This window comes from Pan troglodytes, chromosome 1 (genome assembly GCF_028858775.2).
Source record: "Pan troglodytes isolate AG18354 chromosome 1, NHGRI_mPanTro3-v2.0_pri, whole genome shotgun sequence".
Classification (NCBI taxonomy): Eukaryota; Metazoa; Chordata; class Mammalia; order Primates; family Hominidae; genus Pan; species Pan troglodytes.
This window is the reverse complement of record NC_072398.2, coordinates 118,825,916-118,843,534: the sequence shown is the minus strand read 5'-3', so window position 1 is coordinate 118,843,534 and position 17,619 is coordinate 118,825,916. Positions and strand designations below refer to the sequence as shown.

The 17,619-nt window shown below is 42.8% G+C and overlaps 1 long non-coding RNA gene and 1 pseudogene across 1 annotated transcript in view; one reads left to right on the top strand and one right to left on the bottom strand.

Moving 5' to 3' along the window:
* The window catches only part of LOC129144229 (uncharacterized), a 128,180-nt gene extending 118,693 nt beyond the window's left edge, over window positions 1-9,487 (bottom strand). The window contains exon 1 of the long non-coding RNA XR_008548455.1: window positions 9,242-9,487. This is a non-coding gene — a long non-coding RNA (uncharacterized LOC129144229). The remainder of the gene's footprint in view (window positions 1-9,241) is intronic.
* Window positions 9,488-12,103: 2,616 nt separating this feature from the next.
* LOC107973650 (thioredoxin-like) lies at window positions 12,104-12,462 on the top strand (annotated as a pseudogene).
* Window positions 12,463-17,619: the final 5,157 nt, after the last annotated feature.

The window sequence follows — 17,619 nt, the reverse complement described above, 5'->3', positions numbered from 1 at the left end:
GAGTGTGCTTTTTCTAGTTCATCTACTGAAAATTTCACCCCTCAGAGATCCCAATTTTGTATATGGATTCAACCTGCTTGATCCCTGGACTATATCTCCCATCTCTCATGTATATGACCCATATTACCACTGAAACCCAATTAGGCCCCAAGACAAAGCCTAGCTCTACAGCTCACTTATTCTTTTCATTTAATGTTTTTTTCTTGTTTCTTATTCCCCTTGGCTGGGTGTGGTGACTCACACCTGTAATCTCAACACTAGGAAGAAGGAACGCTTGAGCTTAGGAGTTCAAGATCAGCCCGGGAAACATTGCAAGAGCTCAACTCTACAAAAATAATAACACTAGCCAGGCATGAGAGTATGCCTGTCTTTGTTATGCACCTGTAGTCATAGCTACTCAGGAGGCTGAGGTGGGAGGATCGCTTGAATCCAGGAGTTTGAGGCTGTGGTGCGCTATGAGCACACTCCAACCCGGGTGACAGAGCAAGACCCTGTCTCTAAAATAAATAAATAAATAAATAAAATTTTGTGCCAAGTCAAACATGCATTCATGTATTTTTAAAGGTGGGGCAGGAATATATATATATGTGTGTATGTATATGTGTGTGTATTAGTCTCTCTATATATACATACATGTATGTATATACACACATACCATCATTTGGAGGCATACTGTCCCTGGAGGAGTTTCATAGAACATCTAGTCTACTGTATTTCATGGAAAGATACATTTAATTATATTTATTGGCAAGGGAAGATGTCAATATAAGGAGTGAATGTAAAAAAATCAACTTATATAACAGTGTTCTCTCTGTATTATGGGTTAAGTGATGCTTGTCTTGTCTTTCTATTTTTCCATATTGTTTTACTTTTTGTAATGGGAATTTATTATTTTAACAAATCCCATTGTCTCAATTCTACTCATATTTTTATGCAAATATACAAAACATTTATGACTTCTTTGTTTCTCTGTAACATGCTTAATTGTGCTTCTGGAGTCTCCATCCTAGTGGAAAGTACAGGACTATGGAATAGGAGTCTACTGTACCAGACAAAGTATATGGGTCTCACCAGATTTGCTCCACTTGCCTCTCCCCTCAACCACATACTCAATGGATAGTCCCAGCAACTACCACCACAGCCTCATCTACTGACACTGTATCTATCTCAGCCTTCTCCATGGTGAGGGCTTCAGCAGGTACTTGTGGGTCTCCCATGGCAGAAGACAAGGCTCTATTGCTCAGGTCTGACTCAACAGGACTTATGAAGGTTCAAGTTCCTCTCACCACTTCCAGACTCAGATAAAGGGTGTATTATTACCTATTGCTTTTTAACAAATTACTTCAAAACTTGTGGCTTAAGCAATAAACATTATCTCACAGATTGAGTTGGTCAAGAATCTGGGAGTGGCTTAGCAGGATGGTTCTGGCTGAGGGTCTCTCATGAAATGGCTGTCAGGATGTTGACAAGAACTGCAATCATCTGAAGGCTTGACAGAGCCTGAAAGATCCACTACCAAAATGCCTCATTCTCATGGCTGTTGGCAGGAAGCTTTAGATCCTCATCATGCAGACCTCTCTATGGGCTGCTTGTGTATTCTCACAAAGGAAGCTGGCTTCTCCCAAAGCAAGAACAGTTGACCCTTAAACAGCATGGGTTTGAACCAAGAGGATAAACTTACATGTGGACTTTCTTCTGTGTCTGCCACCCCTCAGACAGCAAGACCAACCTCTCCTCTTCCTCCTCCTCCACAGCCCACTCAAGGTGAAGATTACAAGGATGAAGCTTTATAATGATATACTTCCACTTAATTAATGGTAAATATATTTTCACTTCCTTACAATTTTCTTACATATAACATACAAAATATGTGTTAATCAACTGTTTATATTAGCTATAAGGCTTCTGATTAATAACAGACTATTAGTAGTCAAGTTTTGGGAGGAATCAAAATTATACATGCATTTTTGACTTTGCAGGGGTTGGCACCCCTAGTCCCCAAGTTGTTCAAGGGTCAGCTGTTGTTAAAGAGTAAGGAAGAAGACACAGTGCTTTTTATGACCTAATCTCTGCAATCACACAGTGTCACATTCACTTTATTCTATTTGTTAGAAGCAAGTCTCTAAGACCAGCCCACACTCAGCTAGAGGGGAATTAAGCTCCACCTCTTAAAGAGAGAATTATGAAAGCATTTGTGAACATATTTTAAAACTACCGTAAAGGAATATGGCTTGAGCATTGGAACTCTAACTTCTTCAGAATCCTACCATAGGGAACAGGTTATATAACCTCACAGTGTAATAGAGTTAATATACCATGGGGCAAATGATGATCACTGAAAGACAAGAAAGAAGAGAATGCAACAGAAAAATTCAAATCACCCCTCCCCACACAGACTATTTTGAGGTATGATGATCTCTCATGGCCCATCTGGAGGAAGTCCCATATGTCTGAAACCAAATGGGCTTTTTGTGAGACTATGGCTTACTTCTCCCCTTCCCTGCCTCACTTTTGTTTTTTCCCTTATTTTTGCTGTCCTAGGCCTGCATCATTCAGTAAAGCTTTAGCATATAATCTTTATCTCAAATTCTGTGTTCTCAAAACTTGACTTAAGACAAGAAGTTAATCTTGAAAATTACTAGCACTGACATAAACATGTTTTCAGATGGTTCAGTTTCTCCAGGGCAAATGTTCAGACTTCCAAATTTCCTCCCTAGGCACTCCACCACTACCCTGACTTTTCCTTAATGGTAGCAGGCACATCATGCATCCTACTTCACCTTGTGGTAATGGGAGAGAACTAACCTCTGGTCCAAGCTGACGTCTGCCTGGGTTATTCGTCTAGTCTGTTTCCTAGACTCTTTCATAACTGATTCTGACTTGTCAGAATGATGCATGAGCTCCCACCACTAAAAACCACAGGTTTGGTCCTTTCTTTCCAGTTGCGAAGTCCCCTGTTCAGTGAACACTTTGTTCCATCCCCAGGCCTCTGCTGGACTACAAGCTCTCCCAGCACCTCAACCAGGGCACATTAGAACTCCTAAGTTCCAGTGCACAACATTCCCAGGCCATGGAGAACAGGAGCACTGCCTCAGTCTCATCTAATTACCCATCTCCTTTCACTTTAGCTCCTGTGCCATGTTGAGGGGAATGTAAGGCTGGAGACATTAACCCCCATGTTCTTAGCTTCCTTCATATCTATCTGAATATTTCTTTTTCTTTTTCTTTTTTTTTTTTGAGATGGAGTTTCACTCTTGTTGCCCAGACTGGAGTACAATGGCATAATCTTGGCTCACCGCAACCTCTGCCTTGTGGGTTCAAGCGATTCTCCTGCCTCAGCCTCCCGAGTAGCTGGGATTACAGGCATGCACCACCACACCCGGCTAATTTTGTATTTTTAGTAGAGACAGGGTTTCTCCATGTTGGTCAGGCTGGTCTCGAACTCCTGACCTCAGGTGATCCGCCCGCCTCAGCCTCCCAAAGTGCTGGGATTACAGACATGAGCCACTGCACCCGGCCTCTATCTGAAAGTTTCTACTGTGTTCAGTGATTTGGCCTACAGGAATAAAAACGAGGACACAGCACTCCGACTCCATTGTCTTTCCTCCACCTCTCCCTTCTTTCTCCATGCCCCTCAGGTGAGAAGGGGTGAGCTTCCCAAGTGACTTCCATCATACCGTAGTCTGAATTATCTCTACCCTATTGTTTACAGGGAAATTCTATCATATTATTGGAAAGTTGCTGAATGTAGAAATTTATTTGCTTTCTACACAAAATCTTACTTTCAAGACTGTTTTGTCTTGATGGACTCAAAAACAAGACTGTGGCACTGAGATTTAAACTGAACAATAACCTCTGCGTTGAGGTGGTTGCTGCCCTTCCTAAAGCACTAAAATCTATTGCTTTCATAGGTGGAGAACCCCAGGAAAACAAAATGTACAGGATATGGATACACATCCAAAATACAGTTTAAACATGCTATCTCTGTCTATTGCCTTAAGCAATTGGAGTATTTTCTCCAAAAGTATCATTATTGTCATCAATTCTTCATTGAGATCACCTCCAACTTGTCTATTAAGGATACCCTCCCCCTTCCTCCAGACCCTAGTCCCAGCTACTAAATCCCTCTTTATAGACAGCTCAGTTTGGACCCATTGTCCCAGCTTTGAACTTAGCCATTCTTCAAGCTTGTGAGTTCCAGTACTAACTCTTCTTAACCCAGGGTAAGAAAGAACTTACCCAGCCCCATTTCCTCACCTCACAAGAAAGATCAAACACCATGATGTTTTAAGACATGGAAAGAAAAGATGTATGTGAAGTCACTTTGCAAACTGTAACACACTGTACAAATATCAAGTATTATCTCATAAAAGAAGCCTTCTCAGGCAACTGAGAATGGTTCTTTTCATATTTTGAACCATAACAGTTGTCTCCAGGGTCCAGGAAAGATAAAACTAGTGTCAGAAGGGAGGCTTAAGTCATTGAAGCAAAAGGATGAAGGAAAAGGGGCCACCTGTGGAAAGTCAGTTTCAGATGCTTCTTATCTGCCCAGACAACCACTGGCTTCAGGCTTCTGCTCGCAGAGCAGTATTAGAAAACACAACTTAGGGATGGCACTGAGGGAGGTCCAAGTCACAATGTTGAGATGGTGGCAAACAAGAACATCAAAAACTTCAGGCTGGCATCTTCTGTGGCCATGGGCAGAGATCTGCTCAGGCTGCTGTCCAAATTCACTCTGTTGGGCAGAAAGGAGCTGATTTATGTCTCCAGCAGGTATGCCAGAGAAAATTCAAATTGATCAAAAATTAAATATTCATAGGACATTATTCATTAAGATTCATCTCACCGAGTGGATGAAATGAGGCAAGGGAAGAAATTAGCTTGCTTGAGAGTGTCAAAGTGATTATGTGATTAAATTGCAATTTATAATTTCTCCTTCAAAAAAAGCATTACTTCTTGATTTGTGTTTCTCCTCTTGCTGTGCCCCCTTTGTTGTCTAGGCCTGAGCCAAGGACACACAGGGTTAATCGGAGACAGGAAGGCTCCTAACACAGTGCCTGGTCTGCTTCCCCTGTCCTTCCCTATCCACCACTGACTCCGAGAGAAGGGCCTTTCCACCCAGCCTCAGGGCTCTGCTCTTGAGGCTGAGAACAGGGCTTCCAATAGCAGAGGCCAGACAAATCCCCACAGTGCCACTCAGCTGGGGGATTTTCCAGCCTCAGTCCACTTCCCCTCCTTCCTCTACAAGCAAAAAGGTACGAAGTACAATTTCCCAGTAGCTCACCGGTCATCCCTGTAGAGCATAACCGAATAGTCTATAGGGAAGTCCACCCTGGCCACCTTCCACACTTAAAGAGAAGGGAGATGTTCTTCCTGTACTCTTGGCCTCCCCTCCTGAACTTGATGTGGAGCCATGACAAGCCTCCTCCAGGCAAAGTCTGGATCAGGTGGTTGACTCTTGAAGCTCACCAGCTGAGATGCCATCCTTACCTCAAGGTCAACAAGCCAGTACCTCAGCTCCTGCCAACAAAGATCCTCAGGGAAAGTGAATATCAAAGTTCAAGAACCCAACAGGTTCAGGGCAAGAGAGTAGGTGTTCCCTTGGGTAACCCACCTCCTTCACCAACTGGCATATCCACTCTACCACACCCCCTTTCTGGGGGACTCTCAAATTCGGCTAAGCCTGAATCCCAGAGAAGAACCAGGGACACTCCCAAAGGCTTGCCACCCAGAGGCCAAGCAGCTTTAATTTTCCAGCTGTGCTCTCCTGAGCCCTGAAGACCCAGAAGACACAGGGCCTGCCCTGTGCTGCGAGAGGGGAGGGGCTTGGAGGAGCAGCAAGCTCCAAATGGGGCAGCTCCACTTTCATCTGCTTTATACACGGCATTTCTGTGTATGATTTCATTTCAGGAAAAGGTTTTGCTGCTAAAAATAATTCTGAAACCACTGAATTAGATGACCTCTCACAAGCCCCTTCCAGTCCAGGAGCCTCTGATTCTCTGACTTCAATGATATGGAAGCAAAATGTACTCTGAACTTGACAAAGGCTCTATTTTCTCCTATCTCTCGCTCTTAGGAAACACAATCTGTCTGTATCTCCGTCTGTCTGTCTACGATCCAGAGTATAGCTAAGGTGATATGGATGGGTATGGAGGCAGATGGCTAGCTGCGTTTATCTTCCTCTGTCACTCTATCTCCTTCCATCTTCACCTCTTACTGTCTCTATAACTCTCTGTGTCTCTCTCTTGCTACTACCCAATAAAGATTTAGAGGCTGGTTCCAGCAGCTGAGAACGGCGATATTAATTCCAAGCTTGTTTCCAAACACCATGGAGGCCTACCCGGGTTAATTAGTTGTGCAGGCTTTTCTACAAGTAAGCGAGCCGGCAGGGTTTTTTACAGCTCTGTCACTGTGTTTATTTGTTCGTTTTCTGTTTTGTTTGGAAATACATTTATCTGACAATAAATAACATCCGCCATGACTAGAGCCGATAAAGGCAATGAACAGCCCCTTCAGGGCCTTGGGGGCCATAGTGAGAAGGCTTCAAGATCGGGTCCCCCTACTGCAAGGGGCACTACCAGCCCTTGAGAAAGATGAAGAGGATGTGGGTAAAACCAGTGGAGGGAGGCTAGAAGAAGAGGTAGGATCAAGGGCCATGGACATGGCTAAAAGTGAAGAAAGGAAATGCCCACTGAGGAACAGAGCCCATAGCAAGGAGTCAGGAGCCTGAGGCTCTTGGCAAATGGCAGTAAGGGTACCCCTTTGGCATGACAGGGGGGAGGCAGAAGATTTGTCTGTGGATCCCAGTTCCAGCACATACAAGCTGTGTAACCTCAGACAAGTTGCTAACCTTCATGCCTCCGTTTCCTCACCCATAAAACAAGAGTGATGTTAACACTTTCTGCTCAGAGTGGTTGCAAATATATCTAGGAGACAATGAAAGTAAATGCACTATGCAAACAATAGAGATTCTCATTTTTCAGATGAAAAGTATTTCTCAGGAGTATATGGTCAAGATTCTAGGCCTCCCTGGGAAAAAATTAATCTAAAATGTTAGAGCAGGATTTGTCCTTGTGTCCAAAGGCTCTGTGCTAATGACTTCAACATGACCACACAGCTTGGCCCATTTATAAGTTGACCACAATCTCACGAGGGCTAGTTCAGCTCTTGCACAAGCCCCAACTGGGAAGATTCCGTTAGTCTAAACAAAAAAATATCATGGGGAGTAGTTCACTGTGAACCACATATACTTATTTAAGGCTTTCGGGGTAAGGGATGAGGAGAGGCGAGGAGACAGAGGGATCACAGTATGAAACCAAGTAGGCAGAACAGAGTATCGGTAGAGAGTAGAAGCTCCGAGTTCAGCGTGCCTCTTCACCTCACTTTCTGACTATAAACCTTAGAGATGCTATTTAACATTTCTATCTCAGTTTTCTCATCTGTAAAATGGGGACAGTGACGGTACCTAGCTCATTGGATTGTGGTGTGAGGAGATGAGATGAAGTATGTGACGTGCTTGGGACAGTAGATGGCACATGGAAGAGCTCAATAAACACTAACTATCCTCAAAACACATGAAAACTACTCAAGAGACATTTCACTTGCAGGCACATGAACTTACTACCAATTGAGAGTCTCAGCGCTGAGGTTGTGCAGTGAAGGAGCGTGTCAAATGGTGGGAATTAATCAAGAAATCCTTTCAGGAGGAAGGACAACTTCAACACAGGTTAAAAGAGAAGAGACAGGATAGCACTGCCTGCAGCTGTGCATGTCCTAGCGTGTGTCCCCATTATGCTAGACCCACAGCCAAGAGGAGCCAAGCAACCCCACAGAATTACCAGCAAGCTGCCAGCAGATGGAGCCAGCCACCTCCACACACTGCTGTTCAAGGCACCAGCACCCTCTAAATGGACCGGCACCCAGCCCACGTCCAGTCAGGAGCAGGACTGAGAGAGACCAAGGGAGAGTCACCCTTCACGCCCCTGTGGAGATGATAAGGGTGCTTTCCTGCCCCAGTGTGAGGGGAGAGGGAATCCAGACTCTCCCTGATGCCTCAGAGGCACAGCTCACTGTCAGAGTCCTTGCCATCCTGGAAGCCTAGGACTGCAGCCCAGTGCCCTTGTTGTTCACCTACCCCACTGTGGGAAGGAAAAGCAGGATGCCTGATGAACTTGCTTTGAGGGCTGGGACTGCACTTGAATGTAGAGGCTGGTACCCATCTGAGTCCGGGAGATTCTGAAAGCAAGAGGCCCACTACAGTAGCCCATCCGGCAGGGCTCGAAGGACCCTGGGGCAGCATGACTGGGAAGAAGATGGGGGCAGCTCTCCCTTCCCAGATCTGTGGGGCCCTTGAAGGATTATGGGAGAGGATTCCCGCAGGCCCTGTGGCTCTGCATGGAGATGCACGGAAGTCAGTGGAAGGGCAGGAGCTGAGGGTTTGCCCAGGTACCCATGGCCAAGTCAACAAAGGGTTGTTGGGCGCCTGTACCACTGTTGAGGCTAAAGGGAGGTGCATCCGTGTGAGGGAAGGAGGGGGAAAGGGTGGTTTTCAGTGATGGAGGAGGGTGGGGTGAGATCATCAGCATCTAACAGAGCCACAAAGAACAGGAAGGGGAAAAGGACACTCCTGTAAAGAGGTCTCTTACTCTCCATCCCTCCTCTCTGCCCAAATACAGATGCTGAGGCCTCAAAGAGGGAGGAGGTGAGGCCTCTTCAAGCCAGGCCCTACTTCCCCTCCACTGCTCCAAACAGCCAGGACCCAACTCTCACTTGTGCTGGAGGGAAGGGGAGAGAAGAGCTCTGAATCGAGTTTGCGATGAAAGTTTTAAAAATATAAGAGACTGAGTCTTAATTACTGGAATGAGACTGTTATAGTAACCGAAAGTGGCTGAAAAGTTATGGAACCAGACCAAGACGTCGTTAAGGGAGCAGCTCCTCAGCAGGAAAGAGAGATCTGGCACAGCACAGCCAGGGCAGTTACTGGAAGAAATAAAATCTTTTCATGTTTATACCCCAACGAGTTGAGACTCCCCAGTGAATCAGGCACACAGGAAGTACCTGGGCCTTGGACACCAGTGTCCCTGTGGTCAGAGTACCCCATGAAGGATGATGTCACGCGGAGCACAACCTCCTCTTCCCATTCAGGTGCTATCTCACCTCCCAGGGCAAGAGAAGCAGGAGGAATTTGTCCTCCAGCTTTAATGAGGCACTTAGAAAGAGGAACAGGATGGTTTCTTCTTACTGGAATCCTTGATGGAATGCAGGCACAGGCAGCTGAAAGAGATGGTGCAATTTGCATACTTCTGGTGGATTCCAGGAAGCATCAGCCCCATTTCACCCTAACAGCCAGTGGACTCTGCCTGGGAGGGCCAACAGCCAAAGAGAGCTTTCAGTCTCCAGGCTGAGAAAGTCAGGAGAGGAACAAGTCAGGGGACACCACCAGCCCTGGGACAGCGTGGCAGCATAACCAGAAGATCAGGAAACTGCCGCAGAGGCTTGGTCCCCTACTGGAAATTGAAAGAAAATGAAGTTTAGAAAGAGCAGGGTGGGAACTGGTTTGCAGAACAGAATGTTCCCTTGGCTTATTTTCATGTGGGGGAAAGGGAAGAACTAATACTTATTGAATGCCTGTGCTGTATCAGGCACTATGTTCACTCTTGTCTTATTTAATCCTCCCACAACCCTGTAAGGAAAGCATTTTCTCCATTTTACAGATGAAAAAACTGAGGCAGAGTGGTTGCCTAAGGTCACATGTTGTTGGAATTTGAACTTCATGTTTGTCTGTGTGGTAGACAGACACAGAGATGCCATGCTTACATTGCCCCTTCAATAAAGGACTCACTCCCCTGCTACCAAGAATGTTGGTTTTATTTGCCCCCAGCAATTAGTTCCTTCAAGGACCACCTGAGTTTTTAAGCCACAGTCACTCTCTTCTTAAGGCAGCCCCTAGCCAATGGCTGAGCAAGGTGGTAGTACAAAGGCCCATCCCTCTTCTACCAATGTGGAACTCCTCTAACAAGCAATTTTTGCTCGGAGCACCCTGTTAGACTGGCAGAGGGTTTGTCAAGTCTGCATCAGAAGCCAAGAGCTCCTCCTGGCCAAACTGCTTCCTCCCTTTTCCATTCACAGGTGATCCTCCCCTTTGCACTTCTACCTCTGTTGCAGCATCTAGTTCCAGAGAACCCAGTGGAGACTCCTAACAGCCTGACTGCAAAGCTTTCCCTTTTCCTGACACTTTATCTTCATTTTCACTTGTCCTTAGGTAACATTGCTGCAGTGCAGAGAGTGAGCTCCTTCTTGGTAGCAGGGGCTTCACCCCTTCCAGAAGAAAGCTACTGAAGGTTTAGTGATTAGGGCAGTTTCCAAAGAGTTAGTTATCCTTGATGATTATGTGCTCAATGCTCAAAGGCAGTTGCTAACATTCAGACTTTGAGGTCTAAAGTCCAAGTAAAGAGTCTACCCCCACCTTCTCCCTCTCCCTGACATCAATTCCACCCCCTTAAATTGCTACAACATGGAATTAAGATATATAGTTTTATTATTTGTTGTGCTTAATGGAAAAGCTTTAGGATTTCTGAGTTTAATTTAAAAAGCAGATGGTCATAAGCAACAAAAGAAACAAATATATAAATTGGACTTCATCAAAACTAAAAATTTTGTGCTTCAAAGTACGCTATCAAGAAAGTGAAAAAGTAAGCCAGCACCCATAATCCCAGCTACTCAGGAGGCTGAGGCAGAAGGATCACTTGAGCCCAGGAGCTCAAGGCCAGCCTGGGCAACACAGAAAGACCCCATCTCTAAAATAATAATAATAACAAAGAAAGTAAAAAGACAAGCCAATTAAATATGGGCAAAGAATTTGAATAAACATTTTTTCAAATAAAATATACAAATAGCAACGTGCACATGAAAAGTTGTTCAACATCATCAGTCATCAGGGTAATGCAAATCAAAACCAGAATGACACATCACTTTATATCCACTAGCATGGCTATAATTTTTTAAATGGACAATAACAAGTGTTGAAAAGAATGTGGAGAAATCGGAACTCTCATGCATTGTTGGTAAAACTGTAAAACAGTATGGCTGCCTTGGGAAACAGTTTGGCAATTCCTCAAAAAGTTAAATAAAGAGTTACCATATGACCCAACAATTCCACTCCTAGGTATATATCCAAGAAAATTGAAAACTTGTGTCCACATAAAAACTCATACTCAAATGTTCATAGAAGCATCATTCATAATTTCCAAAAAGTAGAAAGAACCCAAATGTTCATCAATTGATGAATGGATAAACCAAATCAAGTATATCCACATAATGGAATATTATTCAGCCACAAAGAATGAAGTACTGATACATGCCACAACATGGATGAACCTTGAAAACATTATGCTAAATAAAGAAGTCAGATATTAAAGCCCACATATTGTATGATACCACTTATGTTAAATTTGCCAGAATAGGCAAATCCATAGAAACAGAAAGTAGATTAGTGGTTGCCTGGGGCTGGGAGGAGGGAAAAATGGAGAGTGACTGCTTAATGGGTATAAGGTTTATTTTAGGGTGGAATTAGATAGTGATGATGGTTTCACGACTTTGTGAATATAATAAAAATCACTGAAATGTGCAACTTTAGAGGGTAAATTTTATGATATGTGAGTTACATCTCAATAAAAACATTTTTAAGCTGCTGAGTTGACTATTTTACATTTCCCTAAGGAGACCAAACCACTTCAATTAAGGTGGCTTATTAAGTGACTTTTGACTGATTTCCTCCCCCGACGTCCATGGCCTTTGAAAATATTAAACTGCCTATCTTTGGTCTAAGAGGCTCATATTTCAGATACTTCAGGACAGAGACTAGATTAACTAAAGTCATTGAAGCTTTCGTTTAGGGGAGAAAAGAACACAGCTAGTTGTGACCCGGTGAAAAGCCAGATGTGGCATTAAGGACAATCAGGAGAACAGATCAGTCAACCAGAAAACAGAAATACTAGTCTGTCCTTCCTGTTAGAAAATGAGTTCAACATCAGGGCTTAGAGGACAATCCAAAAGACAAAGGTCCTCTGGCCAAAGCTTGGTCCAGCACTTTGGATCCATTTCCATGGTTCTTACAGTCAGTCATCAGACCCCAATAGTCAAAGTGGTGAAGCAGAAGAGCAAGTTTGCTTTTCAGGAAGGCTCGGATGCTACAAGGGATAAACTTGTAGTTGACTTCTCAGCCACATGATGTGGGCCTTGCAAAATGATCAAGCCCTTCTTTCATTCCCTTGCTGAAAAGTATTCCAGTGTGGTGTTCCTCAAGGCAGATGTGGATGACTGTCAGGGTAGGATGTTTGCTTCAGAGTATGAAGAAATGCATGCCGTCTTCCAGTTTTTTAAAAAGGAATGAAAGGTGGGTGGGCTCCAGTTTTGGGAGCTAATAAGGAAAAACTTGAAGCCACCATTAATAAATTGGTCTAATCATGTTTTCTGAAAACATAATGAGCCACTGGCTATTTAAAACTTGTAGTTTTTTTATTTACCAAAAAAATGAAGTATGGAGACTGTATACCCAGCTGCCATCTGATTATAAATGACAAACAAATATTAATTCTACCCTTTAAAACAAAAAAAAAGTTATCTGGCCTTATAGGAATAATTCTATCCTGATCTGAGGCCAGTGCCTAGTCCAAGTTGTGAAACTAGATTAAACCACAAACCTCAAGAAAGGATCCAAGACTATGAAGCATCACGTCTTCATAACGAACAACTGATATGGCTCATTAAGTTTATGAAATGGTCATGTCTTCTTTAAAAAAAAAAAAGAACTTATGACCCACACATATATATACAACTCATTTTTGACAAAATTGCAAAGGCAACTCAGTGGAGAAAGGATAACTTTTCAACAAATGGTGCTGAAATTATTGGATATCATATCAAAAATAAAAATAAGAAGTCTCTCTGTGCATGCTCTGGCTTAAGAGGCTGGCCAAAGATAAAAAGATTAAATTAAATTAAAAATAAATAAAAATAAACTTCAATCCACACATTTTACTACATACAAAAATTAATTCAAAATAGATCATAGATCTAAATGTAAAACCTAAAACTATAAAACTTCTTAAAAAATAGAAGAAAAATTTGTGTGAACTTGAGTTTCAGGTAAAAATTTCTCAGCTAAGGCACCAAAAATACAATCCATAAAAGAAAAAAATGATAAATTGGACTTCATCAAAACTAAAAATTTTACTCTTTGAAAGACACTGCTAAAAGAATGAAAAGACAAGCCACACACTTGAAAAGACTCTTTGCAGAAGACGTTTCTGATAAAGGTCTTATGTCCAGAAAATATAACAAACTCTAAAAATCCAACAAAAGAAAGCAACCGATTTTTCAAATGAGCTAAAGGTTTGAACTGACACTTCAACAAAGAAGATAGTTGGAAAGTAAGAACATGAAAAGATGCTCAATATAATTAGTCATTAAGGAAATGCAAATTCAAACCATAATGAGGCACCATACATACCCATTGGAATGGCTAAAATTTTTTAAATGGCCATACAAGTGTTGGCAAAAATGTGAAACAGGTGGAACTTTCATGGTACAACCACTTTGGAAGACAGTTTGGTAGTTTCTTTAAAAGTTAAACACATACGAAACATATTCCAAGGTATTTACCCAAAAGAAAAGATAGCGTAAGTTCAGAAAAGATTTGTATAAGATTCATCAGAGCAACTTTATTTGTAATAGCCAAAAAATAGAAACAACCCATTTGCCCATTCATTGTAAAATGGAGAAACAAATTGTGGTGTATCTATACAGTGGAGTATTATTCAGCAATTAAAAAATGAACTATTGATATGCAGAAAAATGTGAATGAGTCTGTAATTATGCTAAGTGAAAGACTCTTGAAAAAAGGAGTACATATTATATGATTCCATTTATATAAAATTTTTAGAAATACAAACAAATGTATAGTGACCGAAAGCATATCAGTGGTTGCCAGAGGCTGGGGGAAAGGGGCAAAAGTGGGTAGGAAAGACAGACGGCAAAGGGATACAGAGAAACTCCAGAGGATGATGGGTATGTTCACTGTCTTGATTTTGGAGACGATTCTGGGGATGTGTTTTAAACTCATGAAATTGTAAACTTTATGTGTAGTTTATTGTATGTCAGTTACACCTCAATAAAGCTAGAGAGACAGAAAAAAAAAGAAAGAGACAGAGAGAGAGAATTCATGAGTAAATATACAATGTATCATTAGGCCGGGCACAGTGGCTCACACCTGTAATCCCAGCACTTTGGGAGGCCGAGGTAGGTGGATCATCTGAGGTCAGGAGTTCAAGACCATCCTGGCCAACATGGTGAAACCCCATCTCTACTAAAATACAAAAAAAATTAGCAGGGCATGATGGCAAGTGCCTATAATTCCAGCTACTCGGGAGGCTGAGGCAAGAGAATCACTTGAACCCCGGGAGGCTAAAGAGCGAAACTCCATCTCAAAAAAAAAAAAAAAAAAAGGCCGGGCGTGGTGGCTCACGCCTGTAATCTCAGCAAGTTGGGAGGCCAAGGAGGGTGGATCACGAGGTCAGGACATTGAGACCATCCTGGCTAACACGGTGAAACCCCGTCTGTACTAAAAATACAAAACATTAGTCGGGCATGGTGGTGGGCACCTGTAGTCCCAGCTACTTGGAAGGCTGAGGCCGGAGAATGGCGTGAACCCGGGAGGCGGAGCTTGCAGTGAGCCGAGATCACGCCACTGCACTCCAGCCTGGGCGACAGAGCAAGACTCCGTCTCAAAAAAAAAAAAAAAAAAAAGTGTCATTATAATATCCTACAAAATGGAAAAAATGTGACAGAATCTGAGACTGCTGCTCAGATTCTGTCCCACCTAAAAGACAGTGTTTCAGGATGGAATGATCCCAGAAAGCCCAGTTGGCTGACACTTCCCCAGATCTTTTACACAAACTTTTCCTTTACTAGAACACCTTTCTCTCACCTTATTGCTGTTGACTATCAACATATTTTTCAAGCCCAGCTCAAATCTAAACTAATCCCTGAAGCTTTCCTTGTCTTCTCCAGGCAGAGTTAGTTTGTGGCTCAGTCTGTGCTTTCCCAGCAACTGGGAATCCAGTAATATATCCCCCTTGATAATCTAGGATGTAAGATTTGTGGTTTCAGCTGTTCCCAAAAGACCATAAAGGTCCCCCAACTTGTACTGATTTGTCATTTTACTGAGGCACAAATTTGATTCCAGCCAGCTATGAAGTCCCTACAGAGAAGGAGTAGATGAGATAGTGAGTAAGATGAGCCCCCACCTACCCCCAAGACTTCATAACCCAAAACAACTTTGTTGGCATCTACTTAACATAACAAATTTTAATTTTTCTTTTATGAAGAATGGACTGCCCACCCCACCCCCAACGAAAAAAAAAACAAACTATCATCTGGTGATGGAAATGATGAGTGAGTGAAACAGTCCAAAAATGGAATGGTCCTTAGCCAGAAAATAGCTTTATAAATTACTTTAATCTTGTCTTAAGAATCTGGAAGGATCACTTAAAAATCTTAGTTGTACTTCACAGCATTTTATGGGGAGAAGTTATATACTACAGTGAAATTAACTGGATTAGAAATTTGAAAAGGCTTTGGGCCTTGCCCCTCAATAATGTTAAAAGTTCCCAGTAGCTCTAGTGAGTACTCATCACATTGCATTATAATTATGTGTTTAGCTATCCATCTAGCCTAAGAAGCAGTCATCTACACCCTAGAGCTACATCATCTGGGTTCAGATCACAGTTCACCTAATAACCAACTTGAACAGGTTACTTAACTTTTAGGTGCCTAGATTTCCTCATCTTTAAAATAGTAAAATAGTACCTAACTAATCACATTAATTTTGAGTATTAAATATGGCAATACATAAAAAGCACTTAAACCAGAGTCTTACCCATCAAAAGTGATTGATAAATGCTAGTAACTAGTTTAAGAGTTTGCTCAAAGGCAGAGTTTATGTCTTAGGGAGCTTTTTTAAAATGTGTAGTTCTCCAGCGGCTTAATGCAGTGGCTTATGCACATGGTACGTGCTCAATGAGAGCTGAAAGAATGAGTGAATGAGTCAGTGAGTAAATGAGTTATGGCTCTGCCACTTTGTCTGTAAAGTAGAAATTGCTTTATTCTAGTATAATAGCGGCATTTTGGCTTGGCTGGTCTGGTATTCAGACATAACTAATTCTGGCCAACATTCTCACAACTATCAAATCCACTACTGCAACCAATTTGCAACTTTTGAGAAACATGGTGCTATGATTGAGAGTGAGTAAGAGGAGCAGAAAGGACTGACGGAGGGGCAAAGCTTGACCTCTGACATGGTTTGGATGTGTGTCCCCTCCAAATCTATGTTTAAATGTGGTCCCCAATGTTGGAGGTGGTTCATGGCGGAGATGTCTGGGTCATGGAGGTAGATCCCTCGCCAATGGCTTAATGCTGTCCTCACGGTAATAAGTGAGTTCTCACTTTATTAGTTCACATGAGAGCTGGTTGTTTAAAAGAGTCTGGCATCTCTCTCTTGCTACCTCTCTCACCATGTGACATGCCTTCTGCCATAAGTAAAATCTTCCTGGGGCCTCACCAGAAGCCGAGCAGATGCCACCACCATGTTTGTACAGCCTACAGAATCATGCGCAACATAAACCTGTTTTCCTTATAAATTACCTAGTCTCGGGTATTCCTTTATAGCAATGCAAAATGGACTAACACCTGTTGACCATGGTGGAGAGATGAGGAATAGAATCTGCCAAAACTGTTCAAGAGATGCAGACAGACAGAGCTGCCTTGGCATTCAGGTAGCACCCTTGCCCCCTGAAGTCTGTGTTCAACCCAGCACCCAGTGTCATCCTTTTAAAATGTAAATTGGATCATGTCACTTTCCTACAGAAAACCCTCCAGTGGATCCTTGTCTCACTTGGAACAAAACCCAAAATCCTCCCAATGGCCTGGAAGGTCATGATACAACCAGTGGTGCCTCTCCCCTCCCACCTCCTACCTTGCTCCTCCTTGCACTCTCCACTCTTGCCTTTCTGCTGGATGCTGGCCTTCTTGGTGTCCCTCAGACACTCCCAGGAGACTCCTGCTTGGAGTCTTTGCACTTTGCTAGTCCCTCTGCCGGGTATGCTTCTCCCCAGAAGTTCATGGCTCACTTTGCCACTTCATTTGAATATCTGCATGAATATCCTCTCCCTTCTCTGTCCACCTACCTAAAACTCCATAACTTTTGTGACTTTATTGTATGCATTGCTCTAGCACCAATACCTGGCCTAGTGCCAGGTACTCAATAAATACTTGTTGATTGATGTAGGTGAATAAAACCCCAGGAATCCACTTGGTTTCTGCTTCTATCTCCCTTCCAGGGCTAAGTCCTCCCCAAGTAGAAGCTTCTCCCTAGTAGTGAACTATCTGTGTCCAAACATAACTCCTGCACCCCCAGCAAAATAAGGGAGATAAAAATGTGTTATTGAAACAAAAAGGAGCTGCTGATTGTATAATCCTCTGGTGGGGAAACTCAGGGATCTTTGGCTTGACAAAATGAGTTTGCATTAGCCATTGTTTTCAAGGAAAGGTGTAAGGTATAAG